This window comes from Eleutherodactylus coqui, chromosome 2, assembly GCF_035609145.1.
Source record: "Eleutherodactylus coqui strain aEleCoq1 chromosome 2, aEleCoq1.hap1, whole genome shotgun sequence".
Classification (NCBI taxonomy): Eukaryota; Metazoa; Chordata; class Amphibia; order Anura; family Eleutherodactylidae; genus Eleutherodactylus; species Eleutherodactylus coqui.
In genome coordinates this window covers 60,020,389-60,031,624 of record NC_089838.1, presented here as the reverse complement: position 1 = coordinate 60,031,624, position 11,236 = coordinate 60,020,389, and positions in this window count along the sequence as shown.

The following is an 11,236-nucleotide window of genomic DNA, read 5'->3' as shown; positions in this document are numbered from 1 at the left end:
TTTTTCTCTGGAGCAGCACAATTAGGCTACCTTCACACGGCCGAGCGCAAAATCAGGCTAAGATAACCCTGCTCAATATTGAGCGTGTTTTACCTGCAGATTCCAGGCATTTTTCATACAAAAACGTCTCGCGTCGCTTATGTGAAGTTCTGATCCTCCGGCGCTTGTTTCACGCATCGCGTTTCACAAGGATCAGCAAAGGTTTCCCATTGATTTGAACGGGAAACATCACATTGTACGGCATGCGATGTGTTTGACGGGCGATGCATTTTGAGGGACACGAAAAATAGGACAAGCTGCGATTTTTTTTACCTTATAGCATTGCTGTGACGGAAAAAGTCACTCGTGTTTATGACTCCAATCAAAAGAATGGTGTTCATATTCGCACGAGTTTTGCCCGTCTTGCTATGCACAAAATGCGCGCAAGATTCACTGTCGTGTGAATTAGCCTTAGGGCAGGCTCACACGAGCGTAATATGTGGTGTATGGAGTCAATGAAGGCACTGACCCTCTCACGTTAGCGTTTATTGCGTTCAAATACGTGCGGAGAAAGAACACGGAATGATCTATTTTACTGTGTATTACGCGGGATAGAACCTCAGGCCTCATGTCCACGGGCCGCATGGTTTTCCCGTGCAGAATCCTGAGGCCAAAAAATATACTCACCTGTCCGGACACTGCAGGGCTCTCCTCCGTCGCGGCCGGATCTTCTTTCTTCTGTATGACGGATGCGCTCGGGACGTCAGCAGTGTGCCAGGTGCATGCGCCATGCCGTCTTTTTTTTTTTTATCTCCTGCTTTCCCACAGTCCCGCGGCACGAACGCATTGTCAGCTGCGCCTGTGTCGCGGGGCGGATGGCTTCCATTGGCTTCTAGAAGCCGTGGAAGCCATCTGTGTGCGAAAACCGCACAAAATGAATTATGCTGCGGGTGTTTTCCGGCGCATGCGATCCACATGCCGGGGGAAAAATGACATCTGCAGGTATTTAATTACTTGCGGGGGGCCTAATGATTCCCTATGGGCGCGGGAGACCTGCACGGATTTAATAAATCTATTTTGCCCATGGACATTGGGCCTTAGGGCTCATGTCCACGAACGTATGGGTAAACCGCTGTGGCTGCCCTGCAGCGTTGTACCAGTCTGTGTGCCAAACAGTTGGCAGAGACCATGTATGGCAGTGAGCGGACCGCGTATGACCACATACCTCACAGACACGGTCATACGCAGTTAAGGTCTTTTTTTTCCTTCTAATTCCCCTCTCTGTTTCATAGCAGGATTGCGTATGAATCGCCACCCATGTGCAATGTATTGTGTATGGACAGCGTTGTATACGCTGCACATACAAATAAATGGTGCTCACGCTGCGTGGTACGCAGAGAAACAGCGTGCCCTGCGATTTGTTTCTTGCACAAATCGACAAAGAGTGTTTAAATGCTAATGTGAATTGATCAATTGACTCCTTGCACCACACGTCACGCTGCTGTACATCGCGTGCGTAAGATACTAAAAATAATCTTTATTTGTATAGCGCCAACATATTCCGCAGCGCTTACATAGACAGGGGGAATACAGAGAGACAAAAGTACAAACATTACAGAACCACGGTTACATAGTAATCAGCTGATGGAAACAATAGGGGTGAGGGTCCTACTCCAACGAGCTTACATACCAGAAATAATGGGGTGATACAGAAGGTAAAGGGGCTGGAGATGTGCACGGTATGGAGAGGTGGAGAGTGAGGGATGCTATACACAGAGACAATGGTCAGACATTAAGCCGTGTGATGGCAGAAACGGTGTGACTGCGGGGGGCAGTTCATGGTGGCAAGGATTGCAGTCAGTAGGTCAGGGAGCATGTTATTATGCGGCACACAGAGGGGTTTGGTTTAGGGGATATGGTATGCCTCCCTTAAGATGTACCTTTTTTGACCATTCCTGAAGTTTTGTGAATCATGGATTGCCCGGATAGCCTTTGGTAGTGCGTTCCAGAGAACTGGTGCTGTTCTGGAGAAGTCTTGGAGGCGGGAATGAGCGGTTTGAATTAAAGAGGCACTGAGTCTGATTTCGGTAACAGATTGGAGGGCGCGGGCCCTTAGATACTAAGTTTATATAAATGTTTTTATTTTTTTTACTACTTTTGCAAAATAAAAACAAAATTTTAAAGAAAAACAATTGAATCTGTATCACGCATTCTAAGATCAATAGCATTGTTATTCTTCCGTCAGTGGAGCTCTGGGAGGGCTTATGCTTTGCAGGAAGAGTTGTAGTTTTATTGCTACATTTTGAGGTAAATGTGGCTTTTGGATTGTTTTCCATTGTGGCTTTTAGGAGGAGAACAAAAGAAAAATCGCATTTCTGACATTACTTTAAAAACAATTTTTTACTGCGTTCATCGTGTGTGATAATAAAATAAACTTTTTGGTATTTTTTTACATTTAAAAAGGGTGTTTTTTTTAAAAATTAAACTTTATTGAACTTTTTTTGATGCTATTTTTTAGTCCCTGAAGGGGACTTAGGATGCTATCATTCGATCACTAGGATAATACACTGCATTACTCATGTAGTGCATTCTACTAAGCCTGTGACAGCAGGCTATCAGACTCTGTCGGAGGCTACCTAATAGGCTGAGTAAAGGCCCTTTTACACACAATAATTATCTTTTGAATGACCGAATGACTAAACAAATTTACACATTTTTTGCATTTACACGTACAGTTAAACAGGTTTTCCAGTGAAATACTATTAATTACTTTTCATCAAGATAGGTCAATAGTTGATCAGCTGGGGTCTGTCGCTCAGGACCCCGACCGATCAGCTGAGCGGGTGCATGCTGTCAGCACCGTAAATACACAGAGGTCGGAGCGAAAGCCTCTGCGCCGACCACTGTGTAGTGGCCGGCACTTGTAACTGCAGGCACAGCTCTCATTGAAATCAATAGGACCCAATCCTGCAGTTACAAGCGCGGCCACTATACGGAGTTCGGCGTGGAGGCTTCTGCTCAGCTGATCATTCGGGGTCCTAAAGATGGACCTCCTCTGATCAACTATTGATGACCTATATCCTTCTGTATATGCTGTTTGCTCAGCTGGGCGTGTCTTTATGCGAGGAATCTCTGGCCAGGAGGATTTTAATTAGTATGTAGAAAAGCCATTGCCTTCTCCTGATATGAGTAAACAAGTAGTCATTGTGTTTGGCAAGGCAATCACCCCTCCCCTTAAGACCTTCAGCTGCTCAAAAGACTGAATGAATGCCATTTACGTTAAACGAATATCGAACTACCAAACAACTATTTTTATGCCGGCTGAAACTCAGCAATAAACGACAAAGGAACGTGTGTGTGCACGTAACAGTTATCACTCGCTTTCGTGAGTAAGCAGTGCGGTTTCTCTCGCAAGAACAGGTGATAGCGCTCTATTCACAATGCAATCACGTCATGCTCTCGCGAGCATATATACGCTTACACTTGTGTGCAGGAGCCCTGGTGCTCAAAGGAGTTGTCCCACAAAAAATATTGTTTCTAGGTAAAGGGGTTATCCTACCTCAGCACTTACTGATAAGAAACCTGTGACAGGTTTTCCAACCACTTTGCCGGGGGTTATAGAAACAGCCAAAGTGGCAGCTTTAGGCTGCATTCAGACGAACGTATATCGGCTCGGTTTTCACGCCGAGCCGATATACGTTGTCCTCATGTGCGGGGGGGGGGGGGGGGATGGAAGAGCCAGGAGCAGGAACTGAGCTCCCGCCCCCTCTCTGCCTCCTCTCCGCCCCTCTGCACTATTTGCAATGGGGAGAGGCGGGGCGGGGGTGGGGCTAATTCTCGGAACCGCAGCAAATTCACCCCGTGGGAACCCAGCCTTACACAGTTTCTGAAACTCCCATTGTAGTGAATAGGTGTTATGGAAAAAGAGTGCCACAGCGCACTGTGCTGCTCCCATAACACGAGATTTACGCAAATAGCGTACTGTGCTGTGTGATGCAGTTTGCATAACACCCATTCACTTCAACAGGACCTACATAGAGGGGCGGAGAGGGAGCGGGAGCTCAGTTCCTGCTCCTGGCTCTTCCATCCTTCCCCCCCTGCAGATGAGGACGACGTATATCGGCTCGGCGTGAAAACCGAGCCGATATATGTTCGTGTGAATCCACCCTTAGGGCTAGCCAGGGCAGATGGACAGGGACTCCCTATGCCAACCCTCTCCCGTGTCCCTATCTACTTGCCCCCCTGCCCTGGACTAAGCCCCTGGGCGACGGTCTCTACGCTGCACTAGTATCAGGGATCCTGGGAAGGAGGGACTGGGAGAAAGGCAGGTGGGAACCTAAAACTAACAGGGCGTAATCAGCAACCAGAGAATAGTCAAAACCAGGCAGTGTCAGAACCAGAAAACATGTGCGCAGTACCGAAGGATAATCAGAGGCGAAGTCAGAGGCAAGCAGTAGTCAAAACACTAGACATTAGAGATAGCTGGTGTCAGCAGAACTGATCAAAACCAAACACTTGCAATGAGAGACTGGCTAACCAGGTTTATATGTAGAAGTCACATGACCACCAGGGGGAATCATAAAATCGCTTTCCCCCGGCGGCGCGCACTGACCAGAGTGCCGTGCGGCCGACCAGTGGATGGGCACGCCCGCACACGATACTGCCGGCCGACGCGACCAACCACCAGAGCGGGGGAACCCCGGACAGAGACACCAACCCGGGCCCCCACACCCCTGGTGGCAACCCCAATTCTAACAAAAAAATCTTTATCTCAAAATATTTCAGGCCTAATGCTAGAATAGTGCCACCTGCTGTTCCTATTGAAAAGCCTCTGTGCCTAGTCCACTTCAGTACACATTCCAAGGTGATCACACCAGATCAGTGATGCTGTCTCACTCCACTTATCACTTGCTCATCATCTCTGCTGACATCAGAGAAGACACAGCAACTTCAAAGGCAGCCGCTCACCACACCAGGAATCACTCCACATATCCAGAGGAGCAGAGAGAGAAGCAAGACTGAGCATGCAGTGGATATAAAAAGCCTACACACCCCTGTTAAAATGCCATGTTTTTGTAATGCTAAAAAACCCGACAAAGATGAATCATTTCAGATTTCTTTGCACCTTCGATGTGTCCCGCTATCTGCACCACACCATTGGAAAACAAACTGAAATCTTTTGGAATGGAAAAAAAAACAAAACTAAAATAATGTGGTTGCATAAATAAGCACACCCTAAGGCCGCCTGCACATGAGCGGAAATTCTGCGGCGGGATTTCCCGTGGAATTTCCGCCCCTGGAAGCTGCCATAGGATTGCGTTAACAAACGCAATCCTATGCAGACGCCCGCGATCTGGCCGCGTGGTCAAACAAGTTGCGGCCCCACACAGAAACGTCACTCACCGGCCGCCGGCCCCACTCTGCGCATGTGCCGGCTGCCCGGCAGCCGGCACATGAAAGAGCCAGGGCCACGGGAGAGGTGAGTGCCCGTGTTGCTCTCTGCAGACACTCGGGTCGGGTCCCGCTGCAAGAATTCTCACAGCCGTCTCTGACTCGGCTGTCTGCAGGCGGCCCTACTAATAGTTTGTTGATGAACGCTTTGACTTTACGCAATACAAGGATTTAGCTTACCTCCTTTTTCACTCTTGTACTCGTCCTGTGTTGGCACGGTTTCACCTGCTCCAGCCATACTGCTCACTCCCAGCGGTACTTCAATAAATGAAATTCAGACCAAAGAAGCTGGTAGCTTTGTGAGAAAGTTCCTTGTCTTTATAAACTTCGTGCCATACAATAGAGGAACTAGGAAGAACGCGCTTCGCTCCTACACAGGTCTTGATCACCTCATAGGTATTACAACTTACTTCCTTTTTAAAACACATGTAATTAAAACCAAGAAAATAACCTGTAAAGTAACCACTTTTGTCTGGTTGACTGTGAATTTCATCTCTATAGAAAGAAGATTTTTTCGATATATTAGGCCTCCTTCACACAGGCGACACCGCATCGCTGCGAGGATATCGCATCGCTGCACCGTGCGATATTGCTGCGATTTTCTCGCTGCAATACTGCAATTTTGTAGCGCTATAAAGTCGCATGTGACGCTACAAAATTGTGCGACTTTGTAGCATGGCGTGCAAGGATTTCCGGGGGGTGGGGGTGGGGGGTGGGGGGGCTTGAAATATAAGCCCTACCCCGAAAATAAGCTGTAACTAAAGGAGAAAAAAAAAAGTATACATCACCTCTTCCCCGCTGTCTGGGGCGCCGTTGCATCTTCTTCCCAGGTCTGGCACTGATCTTCTTCATCTTCTGGCCGGGGATTGAAAAATCCCCGGCTGCTGGAAGCGCTGGCTGTGATTGGCTGACACTTAGCCAATCACAGCCAGTGCTCGAAGAATGGCTGTGATTGGTTCAATCACTGCCACTCATCGAGCACTTGCTGTGATTGGCTACGTCTCAGCCAATCACAGCCAGCGCTTCCAGGAGGTAAGGATTTTTGAATCCCTGGCCAAAAGAGAAAAAGAAGATCAGTGCTGGGACCCGGGGAGAAGATGCGGCCAGGCTGACAGCGCGGGAGAGGTGATGTATATGTTTTTTTTTTCTGGTAGTTGTCAGGGCTTAGATTATAGCTTTGACAGTAGCATTTACTACTGTCAAATTGCATCGCATCGCATGCAAACTGCGTTTTTGTGCGATGCGATGCAACAGAGAGGAAAGCTCCATAGGGAAACATGGGCTACAAAACCTCGCATGTCGCGGGCATATCGCCGGACCTGCGAGGTTTGTGTGTCGTTTTGTAGCATGCTACAAAACATCTAATGTGTGAAGGAACCCATAGGAAAGCATGGGCTTCTCATACATGCGATTTGTAGCATTGTAGCAACGCTACAAAATCGCGCGACTTTGTCGCCCTTGTGAAGGAGGCCTTATAGTGAACTCTGCCTGTTATGCATACACTAATAAATATTTTTAAATATTTTAAGCCACTTTTATCAGAGAATAAAATATAGTCATTATTATATACCACATGATGATTTTTACAAAATGATTCGTTGAATGTAGTAAATATGTAAATATGCATCAGAAATGTGAATTTATATAGGTAGGATCTTCAATACAAATCTATATATATAAAGACGAAAGCCCTCCCTGACTGACTGACTGACTGACTCACTCACTCACTCACTGACTCGCCACTAATTCTCCAACTTCCCGATGTCGTGCAAACATGAAATTTAGCACAAGCATAGATTATGTCATAAATAGGAAAAGCTATTGGGTCCTAACTCGATTATTTAATTCTAGCGCAAAAGAATTAGCGTCCATATTTTACGTACGGAATCTAATTTTTTCAGTTCCCGATGTCATAGAAACTTGAAATTTGGCATGAGCATTGATTATGTCATAAATAGGAAAAGTTAATGGGTCCCAACTCGATTATTCAATTCTAAGCGCAAAAGAATTAGCGTCCAAATTTTATGTACGGAATCTAATTCTCTCACTTGAAATTTGGCACGAGCATTGATTATTATGTCATAAATAGGAAAAGTTAATGGTTTCCAACTCGATTATTTAATTCTAAGCGCAAAATAATTAGCGTCCAAATTTTACGTACGTAATCTAATTCTCCAACTTCCCGATGTCATAGAAACTTTAAATTTGGCACGAGCATTGATTATGTCATAAATAGGAAAAGTTAATGGGTCCCAACTCAATTATTTAATTCTAAGTGCAAAAGAATTAGCGTCCAAATTTTATGTACGGAATCTAATTCTCTCACTTGAAATTTGGCGCGAGCATTGATTATTATGTCATAAATGGGATAAGTTAATGGTTCCCAACTCGATTATTCAATTCTAAGTGCAAAAGAATTAGTGTCCAAATTTTACGTTCGTAATTTAATTCTCCAACTTCCCGATGTCATAGAAATTTGTAATTTGGCATAAGCATTGATTATTATGTTATAAATAGGAAAAGCTAATGGGTCCCAACTCCATTATTCAATTCTAAGCGCAAAAGAATTAGCGTCCAAATTTTGCATACGTAATTTAATTTTCTCACTTCCCGGTGTCATAGAAACTTGAAATTTGGCATGAGCATTGATTGTGTCATAAATAGGAAAAGCTAATGAGTTCCAACTCGATTATTCAATTCTAAGGGCAAAAGAATTAGCGTCCAAATTTTACGTACGTAATCTAATTCTCTCACTTCCCGATGTCATACAAACTTGAAATTTGGCATGAGCATTGATTATGTCATAAATAGGAAAAAGCTAATGGGTTCCAACTCGATTATTCAATTCTAAGCGCAAAACAATTAGTGTTCAAATTTTACGTACATAATCTAATTCTCTCACTTCACGATGCAACAAATAATTACACAAATTTTCATCACACAAATGTGAAATTTGCCATGACCATTCTTTGTGTAATAAATATTGGAAATTTAAAAGGTTGCAACTTGATTATGTAATGTAACTAATAACACACATCTGTACTGCACAAACTTGAAATATGGCATGACCATTCCTATGTTATGTAACTAATAACATATCTGTACCCCGTAATATATGAGACAGTTATCTTCTCAGCAAAACAAAATGCATTTAGAAATATGAGTATATACTGACAGGAATAAAACTGACTGTCGTATGTATTGAAAGGCAGTAAAGTACAAAAGGAAGTGGACATGGACTACTGGGATGCAGTATGCCTTTAAGTATAACAAGGGGCTGCAACCTTCAGTCTTGGTAGGAAATTTGAATAAAAAGGGGCGTTACCTTTCAGGGTAAAAATGTGTGAGGTGGCACATTCTGTGGATTGACATTTCACATACAGTCTGAGATAAATCTCTCTCCTATCTGCCTATACACTGAGAGGAATCTATCTGATCTGTGTGTTATCAGCAGCGTGTGAAGGTGGCACATTCTGTGTAGTTTTCCATGTGAACACCAGATAAACACCAGTACCAAATTAACTCGGGCGAAGCCGGGTATATCAGCTAGTCTAAATATATAAAGACGGAAGCCCTCACTGACTCAATGACTGACTCACTGACTCACTGACTGACTCGCCACTAATTCTCCAACTTCCCGATGTCGTAGAAACATGAAATTTGGCACGAGCATAGATTATGTCCAATATAGGAAAAGTAAAGAGGTCCCAACTTGATTATTCAATTCTAGCGCAAAAGAATTAGTGTCCAAATTTTACGTACGTAATCTAATTCTCTCACTTCCTGATGTCATTTTATATAAAGGAGGCGTCGCATGGTTACCTCCCGTGGTGTTTCCTGAGTAACGCAAAGAACCATGCAAATTGGTGAACATATTTTCTTCCTCGGTATCTCTAAAGTAACCACGACTTCATAAGATTTTCCGTGTGAACACCGGATAAACACCAGTAGCAAATTAACTCGGGCGAAGCCTGGTATATCAGCTAGTCTAGCATATACATATGTTGGCACAGAAATATCTTCAGTTTGAATAATTATTTTTATCTGCTGATTACCAACAGACTAATATTTTCAAAATTGCTCATTTGCATTATCTTTAGTAGTGTTATAATTACTCATTAGTAAAAAAAAACAACTGACTTTATAACAGCATTCAGTTTTTTTTGGGTAGGTGTCTATCAGCATGGCCCTTTGTGGCTTGGAAATCTTTGCCCACTCTTCTCTGCGAAAGTGCTCTAAGACTGCCTGTCCACGGGCATTGCCAAATCCCGGGAGCGGGAGCCGGAAGAGAAATCTCTGCGGTCAGCCTATCTGACAGATAGGCTCACTGCAGAGAATCGCAGCAATTCGCAGTGAGCTACGATTTGCTGTCCGTGAGCAGAAAATCGCTATGATTCTCTGCTCGTGGACAGGGGGGCGCTATGGAGAGCGTTCACTGCGTTCCCCGCGGTCGCAGGAAACGCAATGAAAATTCACCCATGGACAGGAACCCTAAATCTGTCAGATTGTGTGGGCATCTCGTGTGTAGCGCCCTCTTCAGGCCAATCCGCAGATCTTCAATGGGATTCAGGTCTGGGCTCTGGCTCGGCCATTCCAAAACTTTGATCTTCTATCATTTTGTTGATTTGGCGGTATGTTTTGGGTTGTTGTGCTGAAAGGTGACATTCCTCTTCATCTTCAGCTTTTTAGCAGAGGTCTGAAGGTTTTGAGCCAAAATGGACTGATATGTGAAACTGCTCATAATTCCCTCCACCTTGACTGAAGCCGCAGTTCCAGCAGCAGAAAAACATCCCCAAAGCATAATACTGCCTCCACCATCTCCACTGCGGGTATGCTGCCTTCCAATAGGTGGCGCTGCAGATGTATTGTTCTATCTCCCTTATTTGCATAGAACCATTAAAAAACGAAAATGAAAAAACAAAAGGCTGCGTTCTTAAGGGGTTAATGTTGGTCTCCTGTAAATTGGGTAAGGTCATTATCCTTATTCATTGATTGTTGTCTTTATGAAATCTGCAGGCTTCAGTTTATCAATTCATATTCGGCTATTTAAAGTTCCCCATAATAATTACCTAAGTGTGATTCACTATTTGCCTCAGTAAGGGCTCAGTCAGACAAGTGTGTTTTATGTGCGCTAAAAAAAATGCTTCTAAAAGGACCAATGGATTTCTATACAAGCGCTCACATGAGAGAATGTAGGTGCGCTAAACAGAGCACACCTAACAAAGATAGGACAGCGTGGCACTGTGCAGGAGTTTCCATTGATCCTATAGATCCTATAGGGGCAAGAGTTAATGGAAACTCTGGCACTGGGAATAGATTCCCCACTGCTTACAGCAGTGCATTTTAAACATGCTGCCCAAAAAGCACATTTTAAATGTTCCGCTGTAAACTCCTGTTAGTCCCCGCGGGGATGAGGGGACTCCCTCTCCCCAATGAATTTTTCCTATAGTGGTGAGAGAGAAGAGGTCAGAGTTACAGGGCTTCCTCAAGAAAATGGAAGGAGGGGGTGGAGCTAGAGGGATCAGACCCTTCATTTCCACCCCCTGTATCGTTTGCTATATGAAATCTCTGTGACAATCCCTGTAGCCCTGCCCACTCCTTCAAGCCCTGCCCACTCTCTCTACATATCTCCATAGCAGGGAGATAGAAGGGACCTATGGGGGATTTCCCCATAGCAGGGAGAGATAGCGGAGCAATACAGAAATAACCCATAGCCCCGTTCCATCTCTCTCTGCTATGGGGAAATCCCCCATAGGTCCGTTCTCTCTCCCTGCTCTGGGGAAATCCTGAAGCCCTGCAGGGCTTC